This window comes from Ursus maritimus, unplaced genomic scaffold, assembly GCF_017311325.1.
Source record: "Ursus maritimus isolate PB19 unplaced genomic scaffold, ASM1731132v1 scaffold_9, whole genome shotgun sequence".
Lineage (NCBI taxonomy): Eukaryota > Metazoa > Chordata > Mammalia > Carnivora > Ursidae > Ursus > Ursus maritimus.
In genome coordinates this window covers 29,383,272-29,400,989 of record NW_024427107.1, presented here as the reverse complement: position 1 = coordinate 29,400,989, position 17,718 = coordinate 29,383,272, and the positions used below count along the sequence as shown (strand labels likewise).

General features: G+C 42.7%; 1 protein-coding gene across 1 annotated transcript in view; it reads left to right on the top strand.

The window, feature by feature from the left end:
* PAG1 (phosphoprotein membrane anchor with glycosphingolipid microdomains 1) overlaps positions 1-17,718 on the top strand; it is a 136,394-nt gene that overhangs the window by 31,446 nt on the left and 87,230 nt on the right. The window contains exon 2 of the mRNA XM_008689086.2: positions 11,180-11,245. The gene's annotated coding sequence lies outside the window, so the exon portion shown is untranslated. The remainder of the gene's footprint in view (positions 1-11,179; positions 11,246-17,718) is intronic.

The following is a 17,718-nucleotide window of genomic DNA, read 5'->3' as shown; positions in this document are numbered from 1 at the left end:
CTTCAGTTTCCTCATCTGTAAAAGGGGATAATAATCGTATTTCCCTCATAGGATTGTTGGCATACGAAAAGTGCGTAGAACAGTGCCTGCTCTGTGTTGTCAGCCCCCTGGCAGTGTTGACTCTCCTAGGACGGGAGGCTCACAGGGCAAGGGCAGAAGACAGGCCTGCTCTCTCCTGCACCAAACAGTCAATGTTTCCTTTCATAACTAGCAACATCTCTGCACTGTACTTTTTTTTTTTTTTTTTGTCAATTGCTCTTTTTATTCTGTACCTACAAGGTCATCTGAAACAGCTTGTCTTTTAATGTAATGAGTCAGGAGCCTGGGAACTAACTTAGATATGAATAAGGAAGGATAAAGAATGGCAGTCAAAGCTGCACATGATTTGGAATGCTTATCAATGTGTGAGTGTCCCCAGACACCTCTTTGCAGGCTTGCTTCCAACCATGGATGTTTTTTCAGGTTTAGTCTTTGCACTAGACCCAAATATCTGCTCATTTACAAAATACAGCCATTCATGACTTATAAAATGTTAGGAAGATCTTTGCCCCTGTTGGGAAACGCCTTAGTTCTTATCCCCATTTTCCTAACTGTGATATTGACCTTAATTCTTTTCAAGATATTTGTTTTTGAAGTATGTTTAGTAATAGATTGAAATATTTTTGCAGGTGATTTTATTATACAGATGAAAAACTTGTCACCTTATCTCAAGAAACAAGTACATGAGAAATAACATGCAACCAAGTAATTTGAACCCAGAAACTCTAGTATTAAATACCCTAGCAGGGGTGCCTGTGCCTGGATGGCTTAGTCGGTTAAGCGTCTGACTCTTGGTTTCAGCTGAGGTCATGATTTCAGGGTCGTAAGATCCAGCCTCACGTCGGCTTGGCACTGGGCATGGAGCCTGCTCAGATTCTCTCTCCCCCTCTCTCTGCCCCTCTCCCCACTCATGGGCTTACACTCTCTCTATATATAAAAGAAAAAAAAAAAAAAAGAAATCCCTAGCAGACGGTTTCTATATTTTTCTTTCTATGTGTCAGAAGGTTTCCTGAGTACATTTGTCACAATGATTCTACAAGGAAAAGTATTTTTGAGTTCAGGAGTTTTCACTGGTCCAGTTCCATTCACGTGGCCTTGATTCCTGGGCCAGGCAGGCAGTGGTAGGCACAGTTATACACCAGGTGAACAAGGTGAGAGTCCCGTGTGCAAGGAGCTGCTCTTCCAGCCCCAGGTGTGGCTCCTTGGAGTGGATTTAGGGATGGAGAAAGAGTGGACTGACTCGTGAGAAGGGGCATTCATGCTGCCAGGGAGAAGACTGAGGCTGAGTAGCAGACGTGGGAGTGAAGGAGGTTTAAAGGCTCTTGAGATGGCAGGCAAGGTTGGTGTGAGGAGATTTGACAGCCCCTTATTCTCTGATATCTTTTCTCTTTCCTAGTCTTTCAGCAGCTGCAGACTTTATCTCTGAGGTGGGGCATTATGGAGAGTGGGTAAGGACCTCACGAGGAGCAGAAGTGGGGTGTTTCTCTCTCTTGTCTCTTGCCTCCTCCACCTCCTTCTCCTCCTCCTCACTCTTGATCCTACCTTGTCACATAGACCTGACCTGCAGAGTGGAAGCTGGGAGGGGAGTTCCAGAAGTATTGGAAGAAAATGAAGCGGCTTTTTTCCCTCATCTTTTCCAGTCTCCGTTATCACTTACCGTGTTTCTTTATAGGTCCTGTGGGGATAAGAGATCCAAATGCCTTCTTTGTCCTTTTTACCTCCTCCCTTCCTCCCTACCTCCCCCCAGCAGAGTGCCCCGCCACACACACACACTCACACTTCACACCCATGTATGTATGTGTAGGGTGGTGATGATTATGGCTCCAATAGAAAGGTTGAGAAGCTGCAGCTGGTTGTTGTGAGCAGTGAAAACTCTGAGTTGAGGAAGATTAGAAGATTCAATCATTGGCCTAAAATGATTCATAGTCCAGAGATCTCATTCTAAAATTTTAATACACATAATAATGAAGCAGTAGATTCTAACTGATAAGGTCAGAAAGGCTGCAAAGGCCTTGAAGAAATGAATTCTAATTGGGGATGAGCAGGGGGAGAAGAGAATGGCCCTGGCAGAAGCAACAGCTTGTTAGCATTATCCAGGACAAGAGTCACAAGCTCAGGTGGGTACCATAAATGAGTTAAGTGGGCTGGATCTCAAAGTCCTCCCAGGAGGTCAGTGATTTGGTAGGGAGGTGGGTAAAACCACATCCCTTTGTGCTAACCCCAAGAACAACAGCAGCGCCCTGTGGTGATCAGGAGCAGCTCGTACCTGGCTGCAGTGTCTAGGAGACACTAGGGAGTGGTGAGGACTGGGGCAAACAGGAGTCATATGCTTTATCTAAAAGGCAGCAGTTAAATAGTTTCATTCAGTTGCTGCTTTTCAGGAATTTGGGAATGTGCATCTAATGTTGGTAGATTTTACATTCCTCTGACTGTAAGCTAGGCCCTGTTCTTAGTGCTTAAAATACCGACTTAACACAACCTCAAAGATGCACTGAAGGTTTCTTAAAACCTGGTATTTCAACTAGTTTGTGATAGGCTTCTTGGGATATGCATTTCAGCAAGCAGTATCTTCTCTTGGTACTTTTTCTTCATCTTTTCTGGTCTTTTCTGGGGGTACTTTGTACCCTCGAATGATGGAATGTTATTCTTTTATGAAGGACTTTGCCTTGAGAGAGAGGAGAATGCTTCTAAGGTAAGCCTGACTGTTTTTCACATGGTGGTCTCGCTCAAGGTTTATTTAGGAAGTGGTACCTACAGCATAGGTCAGTCGGTTCTTGTCTCCAACTAATGAAATGTTTTGCTTTCAGTAAAATCTTCCCATCCTTTTCCAAACCTTTCATCTAAACTTCAAATTATTGATTCAGTTAATCTTTTGTGTTTTTAAAACATGCCTTCTTCAGCTGTTCTTTTGTGTTCAATAAACTCTTTTCTGATTTCTAAGTGTGCGGAAAAAACTCCGAGTTGTTGAGAAAACAGAGCCGATCTTTTCATACCTGAAGAAATTAATATTTTCACCTTATTTTGGAGGGTGCCATTTGGTATTCATGTGAGTCAAGACAGATGTCTGCCATATACAGATCTGATTAAAGTGTGTCTCAGTACTTTTCAACCTTTTGGAAAATATTAGTTTCACAACAGTGATGGAATTTGAATATTGAACACTCTTTACTAACTACTTTTTGTGGCTGAAGTCCAAGGGGAAACCCATAATAAAATTCCCCTAATATAATTAGAAATTAAAGGTTCCTAATCCAATATAGGAAACATGTAATATGGCTGGACCGGCAAAGTGTGGAGGGAAATAGCTTGAAAGAGGCAGTGACAAATCAGTGGATCCTCGGCAGCTCAAAGACATTTTCGCAAATTTTCAAATGTTTCTGTTTTTTTTTCCCCCTTGGGATACATATCCTTGAGGGTTTGAATTATATTCATTCAGCTGAACTCCAAGGCAGAGCCATCCATCCATCAGCCAGGACTTAGGAGCACTTAGTGAAGTAGGGAATAGAGGGCGAAGACGATGGGCAGCCTGGGCTGCATCCCTAGACCTGAAATGTGCAGAAGGGCAGGATCCGCATTTCTACCAAGAAGCGTGGTGTCCAGTTTCACACACCACCATGGTGTAGTCTCTCATGTCCGGCAGCCCGCAGTGAGCCAGTCCGCTTCTAGGAGATGTTTCCAGCATCTTGTAAGTGTCAGGGTGTTGAAAGAGGGCACCTGAGTGGCTCCATGGATTAAGCGTCTATGTTCGGCTTAGGTCATGATCCCAGCATCCTGGGATCGAGTCCCTCGTCAGGCTCCCTGTTCAGTGGGGAGCCTGCCGCTCCCTCTCCCTCTGCCCCTCCCCCCACTCATGCTCACGCTCTCTCTCACTCTCTCTCAAATAAATAAAATCTCAGAAAAAAATGTTGAAAGAATCAAGGCCCCCATGGCAAACAAAGACAACCTGTGTTCTCAGGAAACTGTAGACTGTTCGTATTCATAGACACACAGAACAGTACTTTTAGGAGGAATATGCCTGAAGGAGCAAGAGGTGGTAGAATGTTGGGGTGGGAGGTACCAGGCCCAGTTCAGGGTCTGTCACTCAGCCTTTCTGGATGTCGTACTTCCCCATCTGTGACATGAAGGACGTTCAGCTCTCTACGTGGTTCTTTGGGCTGTGCTTCTCAGACTTTAATGTGCATGCACACTCCCCGAGCATCCTGTGAAACTGCAGGTTCTCCTTTAGTAGGTCTGGGGTGGGGCCCGAGCTTTGCCTTTCTAACGAGCTTCCGGCGGGAGGCTGCTACCGGGCCACAGACCGCATGTTGTTTCGCTAGCTCTGCACCATCCCGAGCCCATTAGCTCTACAAGTCTATGGGTGTGATCATCTGACATTTCAGAAAGACAGGAAGGGTTCAGGAAACATGCCTGCTATGGTATTAACTGTTCTCAGTCTTCATAATCATCTTCATCAAAAACCCTTTAAGTGCCTAATTATGCATAACAATTTCACATGCTTTACAAAAAGAACTAAATAGGTTTGGCCCTTGCCTTATCAGACTTGACAACCTGAGACAGATGGAGAAATATGCCTAGAGACAGTAATAAATATTGAGTGATAAATATTCAGATACAGGACATATTAAAATAAAAAGGTTATGTATTTAGCATGGGCCTCAGGATATTTATTTCTGTACAGCTTTTGTTCCTTTTTTTTTTTAAGATTATTTATTTATTTATTCGACAGAGATAGAGACAGCCAGCGAGAGAGGGAACAGAAGCAGGGGGAGTGGGAGAGGAAGAAGCAGGCTCATAGCAGAGGAGCCTGATGTGGGGCTTGATCCCATAACGCCGGGATCACGCCCTGAGCCGAAGGCAGACGCTTAACCGCTGTGCCACCCAGGCGCCCCAGCTTTTGTTCCTTTTAAAATCTGGTAATCTGGAAAGATGGTTCTGTAATTTTTACTCAAAGATGTTTCTGTTTCTGTCTTACCGATGGGGATTTGGGAATGGGAAGATCAGTTTCTGAGGCTTCCTTTGTTGTTATTGTTGTTTATTTTGGCTCTACTAACTTCAAAAGAAATATTTAGGGGCGCCTGGGTGGCTCAGTTGGTTAAGTGGTTGCCTTCGGCTCAGGTCATCCTCCCCCCGGGGTCCTGGGATCGAGCCCCACATCAGCCTCCCTGCTCAGTGGGGAGCCTGCTTCTCCCTCTCCCTCTGCTGCTCCTCCTGCATGTGCTCGTTCTCTCTCTCTCTCTCTCTCTCCTGCTGTCTGTCAAATAAATAAATAAAATCTTTAAAAAATATATTTTATTGGCCTCACTTGCCTAACTCTGATTACCATGTGCAAGTGTCCTGTCCTGATTTTGTATTGCTCAGTGTGAGTGTGTGGACACAGTTTCATTAACCTCAGCTCTTCCCATCCCAGGGCCTTAGGCCCGTCAGGTCTTCTTCATGCTGTCCTCGGGAAGCAGGGCAGGCAGGGCCAGACATTGGTACCTCTGAATTGTAGGCGGTTGAGTGATTCAGAGAAGGAAGCTGGTGTGTCCAAAGTCTCATGGTAATTAATTCACACAGGAAGGTTTGGAATCGGTTCTTTTTTTTTCTGTGTGCTTGCTAAACAGACCTGAGGTCTCTGCTGCTTTAGTGGAGGAAGGGGTCAGACGAGTGGCCATTGCCAGCACTTTCTCCTGACAGCAGAACAGATTCTGTTCCTCAAGGCCAGGCTACCCACCAGCAGAGACTGCATTCAGGTACCCACAGTGATGATTAGGTTTGTTATAACCGTGTCGGAATTTATCAGAGTGGTGCTAGATTGGCTCAGTTTGTTCATTTTTTCTAGCTGGGAAACAGCTAAAAGAATTACCACAGATGTAGAAAAGGGGCCCATCTAACCAAGAGTGTGTGTATCAAGTATTTACTGATAATGAGATTAAAGAGCATCAGTTCATACCTTCTTGATTCATATAGGCACGTATAATATTTAGTAGTAACTGTGCATATGTTTTGGGATGCGGAGATGTAAAGAGAACTGTATGGCCACACTCTGAGGTGACAGCTGTACGTTAATCCAATCGGAAACGGTATGTGTCAGTGAGGCCCCGCTTTGGATCAAACTTGGGTTTGAAACTTGGCTCAGCTACTCACTGACTGTGTTACTTAACCTTTCCAAGTCTCAGCTTTCCCATCTGTAGAACCAGCATAACAATAGTGCAGACCCGTGGAATTCTCGTGAGGGTTACATGAGATGAGGATGTGTGGGATGTGTAGCACAGCGTCTGCAAATCGTAGGACTCATAACCGGTAATTTTTAGTAATTATAAAACTATTAGAAGTGACAGCATCTGGAATCATTTGGGTCTTGAAAGAGAAGAGTGAGAGATTCTAAATTTGGAATTTTTGTATTATTTCACCTGTGCGTATTTGTACGGGAGTTTGTATCTGGGTTAATGAAAATGTCACACTGTTTATTAGGAATAAAGCCGTTATTGAAGCAGAGCCTACATTAATTAGGCTCAACCTCATCTTTCATTCTGTGATGTCGTGTACAGCTGTTGTTTTCTTTGTTTTATGAAATTAACTATAAAGAGTGAAGGCAGTCTGCTCATATTAAAGGAGATACAAAATCCTGAGTAATTATGAAAGCAGGAAGCTAAACCTTTGAAAAGCCATATTATACATTTTTTCAATACCGTATCTTTTGCATCAGTGCCTAGTAATCGATCTGTGTAGGCACATGGAATTATTCAGGCTGGATGGAGGGCACTAAGTATCAGCTTGCCACCTCGCAGGCCAGGGAGAGCAGAGGGCGCTAGCTGGAACTTGGTCTCAGGAAGCAAGAGGATTCCATCTGATACAGAAAGGGTGAGAATGTGAATGAGGCACTTGGAGGGGCAGCATTCTTTGGTAAATGCAACCTAAAGCCTGCCAGCAATACTTTAAGGCTGCAGGGCAGGACGGAGCAAGGGCATGAGGCAGCTGGATGGACACCCAGGAAGCCAAAATGAGCCGTTTAAGGTGGAGGAGGGGAAGCAGAGCCCCAGGGAAGTCCCTAACCTCAGAAACTGATTCAGTAGCACCTTTTTATCTGGTGCTGTGGCTTCTGGTCAGGCTCAGACATAAGCCAGTTCTCCCTCAAATTTCATGTGCACATGAGTCACCTGGTAAAATGTAGATTTTGATTCCTTAGATCTGAGATTCTGCATTTCACACAGGTCCCCAGGTGTTGATGCTACTAGTGGTCCAGGGACCACACTTGGAATAGTGAGGGTTTAACCCACTCTCCCTCCGAGCATCCTGTTTGCCAATCACCGCCTCTTTCTGTTCACCTGCACCCCACACCTTACTTTCAATCATTTTTGGGCTCTGCCAGGACGTACAATCCATTGATCTTACTAATTTCCACTGTCACTCCCGCCAGTTCTCCTTTCCCAGTTACCCAGCTTAGATTCCATTCTCTCTCTCCTTTCTCTACAAACACTGCTTTGCTTACACCCTCAAGTTCTTTTCTTCTTTCTCTCTTTCCTCGTTGTCCTCACCTGCATACCTCATCGTTCTACCTGTCCCACATCTTCACCTGTGCTGCTGATGATCCTGGAGGAACACACAACCCTATGCTAATAGGTCTCATTTTTTTTAAATGTAAGACTGCTGGTTTCCTTGTCCATCCACAGTTTCCCTCTCCCAGAGGACTTCTTCCTACTTTCTGCTCTCCTATGAGACCTTCACCGTTTTCTTCCCTCTCCTTACTTTCAGCTGATAACCTTGCTTCTGACATTCCTTCTGTTGGATTCACCCACACGTCTGCATGTGGGCCCATGTCTGGGGTCCTCCCTGCAGAAGCTATGGGAGCACTGGGCATTCTCTGATTCTACCCACGGTGCCATCATGATGGTCACCTGGAGGGGCCAGCATGACTGTACCCATGGCCCAAACTAGCTTCAGTTGTTCAATAATTATCGTAACTGTTTTTGCCAGATGGCTGGTGTGTCTCCTACCCATACCAGAAAGCTCCAGTGAGGGCTGGGAATTTTGTCTGTCTTGGTCAGTACGGAAACAACACTAGGTATTAGTGTCCAGCACATGGAAACTATCCTTAAATGAAGCCTTTGAACAGCTATTAGATATTAGATGTATTAGAGTGGAAGATGTGATTATATTCGAACAGGATCCGAAAAAGCTAATTATAACAAAAACTACATATCAACATATATATATTTTAAAAGCCAGTATCATCCTTTCTGAATAGACAAGGCTATAGAAGACCCCTGTTTGGGGACCCTTTTGGACCTGACTGTGCTGAATGTCATAGAGATTGTTGAGCCTGCTAGGCCCTTGTGGGATCAGGAGGGAAAATGACCAACATGCAGTTCTGTCCAAGAATTCCTGTCCTCTCTCATTAAACACTCTTGGGGAGGTCAGTAGTTAAGTCAGCCTTTAACCAACCCACCTGCTCTGGGCTACAGAGTGTGCTGTCCTCACTTGGGACACTGACAAAGAGCTGTAATGAAGTAGCATTTGACAATTCCACAGGCGAACTATGCCTACTTCGTCATGCATTTAGGAAAGAGGATATTTTTGGCCAAGCATATGATGCCATTTGGGCCTACACTTCCGAAAACAACCACATGGTAGAGGAGATACCCTATGAAGCCACAAATGGAGGCACTCTCCGTGGGAATGTGTAGTGCTGCCCATTCTCAAGGATGAGAAGTTAGGCAGTTGGTCTGTTACAAGTGAAGGAAAAGCATATCAGTGTGCAAAGTTCTAGAAATATTTTAATTTCATTCTGAAAAGTTTTGCTTTTAATAACATTGCCAGCATAAATCCTTGCCCCCCAAGGTTTTGAGCAAGCTCTGGTTTAGGAAGCAAAACCAGAGTGTGTTTTGTGAGTATTCGATAAGATGACTGACCTCAAATAGGGCTGAGAATACAGAGGGTGCTCAATATATGTGCTTTCCTCCCCCACCTGTGTCCTTTCTGATGGTCCCCATCCAAATTGTTGTCTTTCTGCATAGTATGGAAGTTAGGATATAAATATTACTATGCTTCATCATTCATTTGAGACCAATGATTCTCAACTGGGAAGTGATTTTGTCATTCAGGGGACATTTGCCAAAGTCCAGAGACCTTTTTGGTTGTCACAGCTGAAGGGTGGAGGAACACCAACCCCTCAAAACAAAGAATGATCCAGCCCCGAATTCCGGTGCTCTATACTTTGCACTGCCTTTTATAGGTTATTTCTCCACTGGACTCTAAAGAAAAGAAGAGCAAGATTGAGAAGGATGTGACAGGCTGTGGGTCCAGGTTGGAGGACCCACCTGCCAGGTACCAGGATCCATTTACTCTTAATAAGCACATTACAGATGGTTTCCAGTTTAAAAACCAGTGCTTTCACGGATATTCATTTCTAGATTAGTTGTTTAGCCTCTTTAAAAAACAGCAATAAACAAACTGTGGCAGAGGCATGGAGAACTGCGGGTGGAGCCAAGGAAGATGAGACAGATGCTGAGCTAGGACGCTGGGCATGGCGGCAGGTGCCATGACGGAGCTTGTCACACCACGCCAGGTGGCTTGGGTTTTATCCCAAGAGCTGTGGAGAGTCCTACGTATGGAGCCCTCATGCTCTTTTCTGTACTCTGTTCATAACCTGTACATCCGTCTGTTGTTACCTGTGTCTCTATCATATATATTGGTAACTTGGTCTCTTGAACTGGGCCTTCTCATCTTTGCTTTTAGATAACACAGATGTTTATCAATAAGGCTTACTAGACGGATTTAGCAGTGGCTCAGAACAGTTCTCCATTTTTGAACAGGTGCTATTCCCAACGCTTGTTTCTGAGGCAGTTGATTAGAGCTTGAAATGCACCTTCCTGGTTTGATAAATGATAAGTTTTCAGGAAACCTACCCAAACCCATAATATTGCTGAACTGTAATGCTTAGTGGTTCAGAATGGGGAATTTCCCAGCAAAAGGCAAAGAGGAAAGAATTTCCATTGCTTTTCTTTGTTGAAGGCTGGTAAATGTGATCATTACCCTTTTCCTGCTTCCCCAGTGCGTAACTCTTCCTTGCCTTTTGCTGCGCTTTTCTCTTGGACCTTATATTTAGGCTCTTAGACCATTTGGGTGGAGGCCCCATGAGGTGCAGTAGGGGTTGGGGAGCTCTTGTCTTGTTGGCCGCTGGAGTCTGACATGGCAGGTCATGGAGGGACTACCACTTTGCTTATTGTCAATTTTACTATTTTTTTTTTTTGGTCTTTCTAGCGTTGCTTTTCTTTTCTTTTTTTTCCCCCTAAGAAATGGCTTTCTTTTCTCTTTTAAACTTTACCAAAAAAGAAAAAAACTTGCATTGGTTTACCTCAGTAGATACTGTTTCTGAGAATATTCAGTCTAGTTGTTGGGCCATTCTTTCATGACCCCTGCTTTTTACTTCCACTTAGCATAATTTAAGTTGCCTTCCTAGATTCATAGTCAACAAAAACAGAATTTCAGATTTGAGATTATATTCCTCAAACTTGCATCACGCTTCCTCTTAGAGGAAGTGATCTTTATAAGTAATACAGTTTTTATTTTAAGGTAAGAAACCATGCTAACAAAAATATAACATGTTTCAAGATGAAAACAAAATAATATGGCTAAATATATTTTAATACTTATCACACTTTGTTCTTACCACTTTGTTCGAGCCATCTTTGTTCTGATAAGGCTGTCATCTTCTTGGGACATCAACCCTTTTTGTTTTAATCCTTGGTACCTTGCAGAATTCAAAAGGTCTATGTGTGAGGTGTGCGGTACTAACCCACAGTCGCTGTCAGTGTCTGAGAGAGAGTGGTAGAATGAAGCAGTGAGTCTAAAACAGCAGGGGCAAGTTATTCATCATTGGGAGCACATGCGATTAATGTCTTTTTCACTTTTCTATGTATATAACATTTAGGATAAATATGTAGGTCTGTGAATATTTTAAGAGCATGTTTTAACCTTTGTTTTTCAACATTATTTTTTAGAGTATTAAAATACTAAAGGTTAAATAGTTGTCCATTGTTTTTATTATTGTTCAAAACTTTAATAAGTAAATGAAAAGGTAATTATTTTACCCTTAGTTATTGTAATTTTCCTTCAGTTCAGAGTTTTGACATTGTTTCTTCTTGTGTTTCCTTTCCAGAAAACACCAGGTCATTTATTTCAGCAGTTGGGTGTAACTTCAGAGCTGGGAAAGAGCGATTTCAAGGTATTCATATATCTGATATATTCTACGTTCTCACTTATTCAAGCTTGCTTTTAGCTTAACTTTGTACAGGCATCGAGAGATTATTTGGGGACTCTGCATTGTAGGACGGCAGACACAGCTTTGAAGTTGAAAAATCTCAAGAGTATTAACTTGTGCAGTTTCAAATTTAGCACCATGGGTTTTTGCCATAGAGATTGTGAGACACAATGGTTATGCTTTCTATAGTATGGCCTTTCCTTTCGGTGATGAGCGCTACCGTGGCTCTGCCTTCTAGTGCCAAAGAGAGACTGGGCAAAATGCCCATCCTCTCAGTTTCCTCTTCTCATCTTTGAGATAGGGGTCATCATTAACGGATTTGTTAGATTAATAGGATACTGTAGTGTTTACCACTATCACCACCACCACAAATGAAATTGTAGGCTTGTGTTTACTGGTATTAGTGGTGTTAGGAATCTCATATATGCTAATGATAAAGTTGTATCAAATTTCCTTAATGATCTTGGGTCATCTTCGAATAGAACCGAATCCAGAAAAAAATCATCCAACCTAAGTGAAGGACAAGTTAACACAAAGACATTTGATATTTAATTGTAGCAGTTAGCTTATCAATTTTTATAATGAATCCTGGACTGGGAAGTGCGATGTTCACCCATTTAAAAGATTTACAAACCTCGAACACTGTGACCTGACTGTGACCCTATCCATTATACATCATTATCCAATTCCTTTACGGGACTAGAAAGAAAGGCATACATCTGGCTTGAATGTTCCCAATCTCTTTACAGAACGAATCTTGTAAAATAGGCCACTGTCTTTTAATTAAATCTTTCTTTTAAGTTGCTGAGAATCTCTTTCTCTTTCAGAGTAACCCCTTCCTCTTATGAGAACAGGGAGCGATTTCAGGGTCACTTTGGTTACCCTCTGAGGTCTTTCTAAATATAACTACAGATCCTGGAAAACAGCCTGCCTTTTGTTAGTTAACTTCGTCTAAAGAATCAGCGCATTAAGAGCTTTGATTATCCGCACACCAAAAATGCCTTCCTCTGATCTCCCAACATTTGACAAGAATCTCGATTTGGGGATTAAATATTTTCTCTAATGTACTTCCATTTCCACTAGCTGCTTGCCTTACCCATTTTATTTGTGGGCCTGCAATGTAGAGCATTTTCTAGTTAGGGGAAATTAAGATTTAACTCAAGAATCTCTATATTCTAGAATAGGCCTCGGATGTTTCGGTAGTGGAATCACAGTCTTGAGTTTTTGGAAAGCACTGTATTGTGTACTACTCTTTTTTGTACGTGGCTGATTGCTTAAATTTAACTGAGGATTTTTTTTTTCTGCCAAATTTCCAGTGTGCTCTCTGCCAAATTCCTGACCCCAATGTTTTGGTTCTCTTTACTTGTCTATCCCAAGCAGCTCTCAAAATTAATATGGTTTCAATGAAACATTTTCCCCCTGCCCACCTTGCCTTCTACTTACAATGGATTCCTTCTCCTGGAATCAATATTTCAATTAAAGGCATCACTGTCGACCCCATGACTCAAGCTAGAAATCTCTGACCTGACGTTGCTTCACTCTCTGCATACAGTCCACACCAGATTCCGGATTTAAGATCATATATGAAAATTCCAAGAACAGTGCCTGGGGCTTGATGAGGCCAAAAATGAACTGCTATAAATGTTCATTGTAAACATCTTTCCAGTCTCTCCTCTGCCTCCTACTGTCACTGCATTAGCTCTGGCCCTCATGACTCGGCATCAGTCTGTCGTCAGAGCTAATATAGCTCTCTTCCAACAGACTCTACGCATTCTAGGTTCCTTGCTCCCAGGTTTATAACGTGGTTTCCTGCTCAGTGACTTCTGTGGGCCCTTCAACCTTGAGAACAGATGCAAACACTTCGGCGTGGACCTCCACGATTGGCCCGGTGCACCCTTCCTGTGCACTGCCTACCTTTCCCCACATTGGCACCTCTGCTTCATTTACACTGAGTTTCTCAGGATATCCCAACACACAGTGTGCTTTCGGGCACACATGCCTTTGTGCATGCTGTTCTCCCTTCTGAGAATGCCCTTGCCCCTTTTCTTTTGATAAATTCCAGTGTCTCTTTCCAGATCCACCTCGATTTCTGTGTCCTCTGAGAAGCCCTCCTGATCCCCCAATACGACTGGGCTTCCACAGTTCTTAAGTTGTGTCCTCATCATGCTGTATTTAATTATCCACTTATATGTCTGACCCTCCTATAGATACTTTTGGAACTTTTAATTATGTGTCATTTCCACCTTGAAAGTAGATTCAGCCAATATTCTCACCAACATTGATGATGGTGGTGGTTACTTTTCACTGTGCTTAAATTTGAGGTTCAAAATTTAAATTACCCCAACCCATTTTCAGGCTTCTAATGTGCCTTTGACTTGGAAGTGTGTTTTAAATTTCCAGAGTTGTTCTTTCCACTTACCAGAAAGACAAGCAATGAGAAGGAACGGCATCAGTAACTATCTGGTGAGACATGAGCCCCTAATCCAAATCAACACATTGAGTGTATTCTTGAGAGACCACAGTTAACACAGTTAGCGAAAGACTGCATCTCTGAGGAGCTAGAGAAAAAGAATGGGATTCATTATTAATTCCAACCAATCGTGAGCAGGAAAGCAAAAGCCTTGGCTTTCTGGAGTGGCTTTGTAATCAGGGGTTACCACAGGCCTGTCAGGACTTTGAACAACTGCCTCCACTGTGAAAATAGATTTAGCTTGTCGGGTGAGTGCAGGGCTGAGGAAATAGTGACTTTAGCCAGCTTTTATCTCTTGTTTGATCTTTGGCTCACAAAGATGAGGTTAATTGCAGCATAAGCTATTAGCTTTATTTTTTAAATCAGTCAGTTTTAATAGCAGCCTGCTTCTGCCCTGAAAAATGTCCAAGAGCAGTAGGAAAGAGCTGAATATAAGTATGTGTTACGTTGCGGATCTTGGCTTTCTCTGGGCCAGTAGTCAACAAAATACTTGGCAGTCACGCTGATCTTTTTCTTTTTTTGCTGTCCTTAGCTACATTTATTGTGTGTGTGTCTCCTGAGTTCTACAAGCAATATACATATTCACTACAGAAAATTGGAAAATGCAAAACCCCCCAGGAAGGAAAAAACTTCTGCAAAAGGCTCTTACCCAAAGAGAACCATTGTCAGCATCTTGGCTGATATGAGCTTTATAGAGTTTTCTCCAAGCACACATACATACTTTTCAAATTCTTATGCAAAATTTTGCATACATAGGAGAATTAATTATATAGTGAGTTCTCATATATTCACAATCCATATCCACAAATTATCAAGATCTTGGTACCATTGGGTCATCCACCTCTTTTATTCTCTTCTCCTTCCTCTTTCCTTTTGGAAGTATCTGCTAGCTACTTTGTAAAGGAAAAGGGGAATCGTGATATCGTGAGAACCATGGCAGGCAACCATTTGCCTGCCAATTTCCCATACCCTCGCTTACCTTTTGTTATGGTGCAGAAAGTATGGTTTTACACTCAGTATTGCATTGTACTTTGGGCATAAGTAGCCTTAAAGCTCAAGTCTATCACATGCTAGATGGGTATTGATTTTTCCTTTTAAATCAATGTTTCCCTAGCGCATAGTTTTATTTATTCATAAAGCTGAGATGATGTCTGACAGGAGTTATAGCAGCGTAAGTCTGTGGTGCAGGCACAATACGGAGAGCTTTTGTAAGACTCAAAAATCAATGATGCTACAGGGTTACTTCAGAAGCCTGAAGAAGTGCATTTGCTGTGCTTCCAAGTGTGAAAGGAAAATTTCAGCATATGGTTAACTTCCATTCCTTTCGGGGTTTTTTTGTGCCACTTTTCAGATGAACCTAAATGAAGTGTAACTAAAATTAGAACATCAGGCTGGATGGAATCAAAGCTTCAGTGATAACCCCTTGTTGACACCAAATCTGTCAGCTCACTCTTGAAAGATGTGCTGGCCCTGTTGATCTCAACCCTGTAATGTTGCCTCATAGTGCAGGGATCCCAGAGCATGGGTTTTTCTATCCAAGGGGCAGGTAACACAAGTGTGTTCCCTTTTGGGGATACTTCCTTCACTTTGGAATAATTTTGTCTAGTTGGTGGTATTTTAAGAAGATATGAAACCTCTCTGGGGCACCTGGATGGCTCAGTTGGTTAAGCAGCTGCCTTCGGCTCAGGTCATGATCTCAGGGTCCTGGGATCCAGTCCTGCATGGGGCTCCCTGCTCAGTGGGGAGCCTGTTTCTCCATCTCCCTCTGACTCTCCCCCTGTGCTTATCCTCTTTCTCTCACTTTCTCTCTCTCAAATAAATAAATCTTAAAAAGAAAAAGAATATATGACAGCTCTAGAGCTGTCATATATTCTTTTTCTTTTTAAGATTTATTTATTTGAGAGAGAGAGAGCGCGCGTGCCCATGTGAGTAGGGAGAGGGGCAGAGGGAGAGGGACAGAGAGAATCTCAAGCAGACGACTCTCCCCCTGTGCTTATCCTCTTTCTCTCACTTTCTCTCTCTCAAATAAATAAATCTTAAAAAGAAAAAGAATATATGACAGCTCTTTGCATAGCTAGGCTATATAAGTCATGCATAATTCTAAATTTTGCTTTTTGTTGATACATGGGTGTGGGTATTCTTATTTTCTTCCAAATTTTTTTAAGGTTAGCTGATTTTTAAGTGATTTAAAATGTATCTAATGGTTAGAATGTCACCATCTGGAATTTTATCTTATTTATTTATTTATTTATTTATTTATTTATTTATTTATTTGAGAGAGAGAGAGCGCGCGTGCCCATGTGAGTAGGGAGAGGGGCAGAGGGAGAGGGACAGAGAGAATCTCAAGCAGACTCCCCACTGAGTGCCAAACCTGCCATAGGGCTCGATCTCGTGACCCATGAGATCATGACCTGAGCCAAAACTAAGTCAGATGCTTAACCGACTGAGCCACCTAGGTGCCCCTGGAATTTTAAATATCAGTTTCCTATTCGCTATCTGATCTTAGCATGGTAGAACTGGCTGGGGAGTCAGATGACCTAGATGCTAGTTTCATTATTTACTCCTAGCAGCTGGGTAACCCAAGGTGAGTTCTTGAACTTCTTAAGGACTAAAGTTTTTGTTTATAGTATCGTTGTGTTTGTTCATTTAAATAGAGGTAAGTGAGGGTTTTGAAATTGGCAGACATTCACTTGACTTCCATCATCTTCTGTATATCAAGACTTTTTTTTCTTTTGAAAGTAACTAGTTGATATTTAAAAAGGAAGGAAAGAGGAAACAAAAGAATGAATAGTTGAAATGAGGACTATTTTTTCATGAAAAATAAAGCTTTTTCCAGTTTCAGTGGTCTACAGTTTTCTGTGAAAAGATTTCAGATGATTAGCTCAGCTACCAGTTGCCAGAGTTTCCTTAGAAAATTCAGAACCATTGAGGACACACCTTGAGTTTAGGAACTGGGACCTTTGCCACCTGCTCCGGAGAGCAGCTGGGTGCTCCTGCTGGGTCTGTAGCTCCCAGGGGGCCCCAGTCTCCCTCCGGAGCTTTGGGAGAAGGCTCTAAAATACTATTCCTTTCAATCTCCCCTGTTTCCTCTCTCCTGGCAGCAGCGGTGAGAGCCTCTTCGGAGGAGGGTTCTTGGAACTAGAAAGGAAAGCATGTAAAGCTGTTCACTGTGGTTACTGTTCACTGCTGGTCACATTTGTTTTCCTGGTGGCATGTCCATGTTCTAGGGTTTCTCCCCTTACGCTTCAAGAGAGTTGCTGTTCATTTCATGAGTGCGTGGCTCACTTGGCAAAAGTGAGGAGATTCTAAGAGCTAAATTTTGGAGCACTAAGGTTGAGAGGTTGAGATCTTTTTTTTTTTTTTTTTTATGTTCAGTTAGCCAACATATAGTACATCACTAGTTTTTGATGTAGTGTTCAACGGTTCATTAGTTGTGTATAACACCGAGTGCTCATCGCAGCACGTGTCCTTCTTAATACCCATCACTCGGTTAACCCACCTCCCCACCGCCCCTCCCTCTGTAACCCTCAGTTTGTTTTCCAGAGTCCAGAGTCTCTCGTTGTTTGTCTCCCTCTCTGATTTCTTCCCATTCAGTTTTCCCTCCCTTCCTCTGTGGTCCTCCGTGCTCTTCCTTATGTTCCACATATGAGTGAAACCATATGATAATTGTCTTTCTCTGCTTGACTTATTTCACTTAGCGTAATCCCCTCCTGTTCCATCCATGTCGATGCAAATGGTGGGTATTCATCCTTTCTGATGGCTAATATTCCATTGTATATATGAACCACATCTTCTTTATCCATTCGTCTGTTGAAGGACATCTCAACTGCTTTATATAAGTTTGACTATTGTGGACATTGCTGCTATGAGGTTGAGATCTTGTCTTCAGCAGAAACTCAAACTGCCTGGCATGGAAGGCACACTACCGGGCCTGTTTGAAGAAGAGGGAGTTGGTTGTTTGGATTCT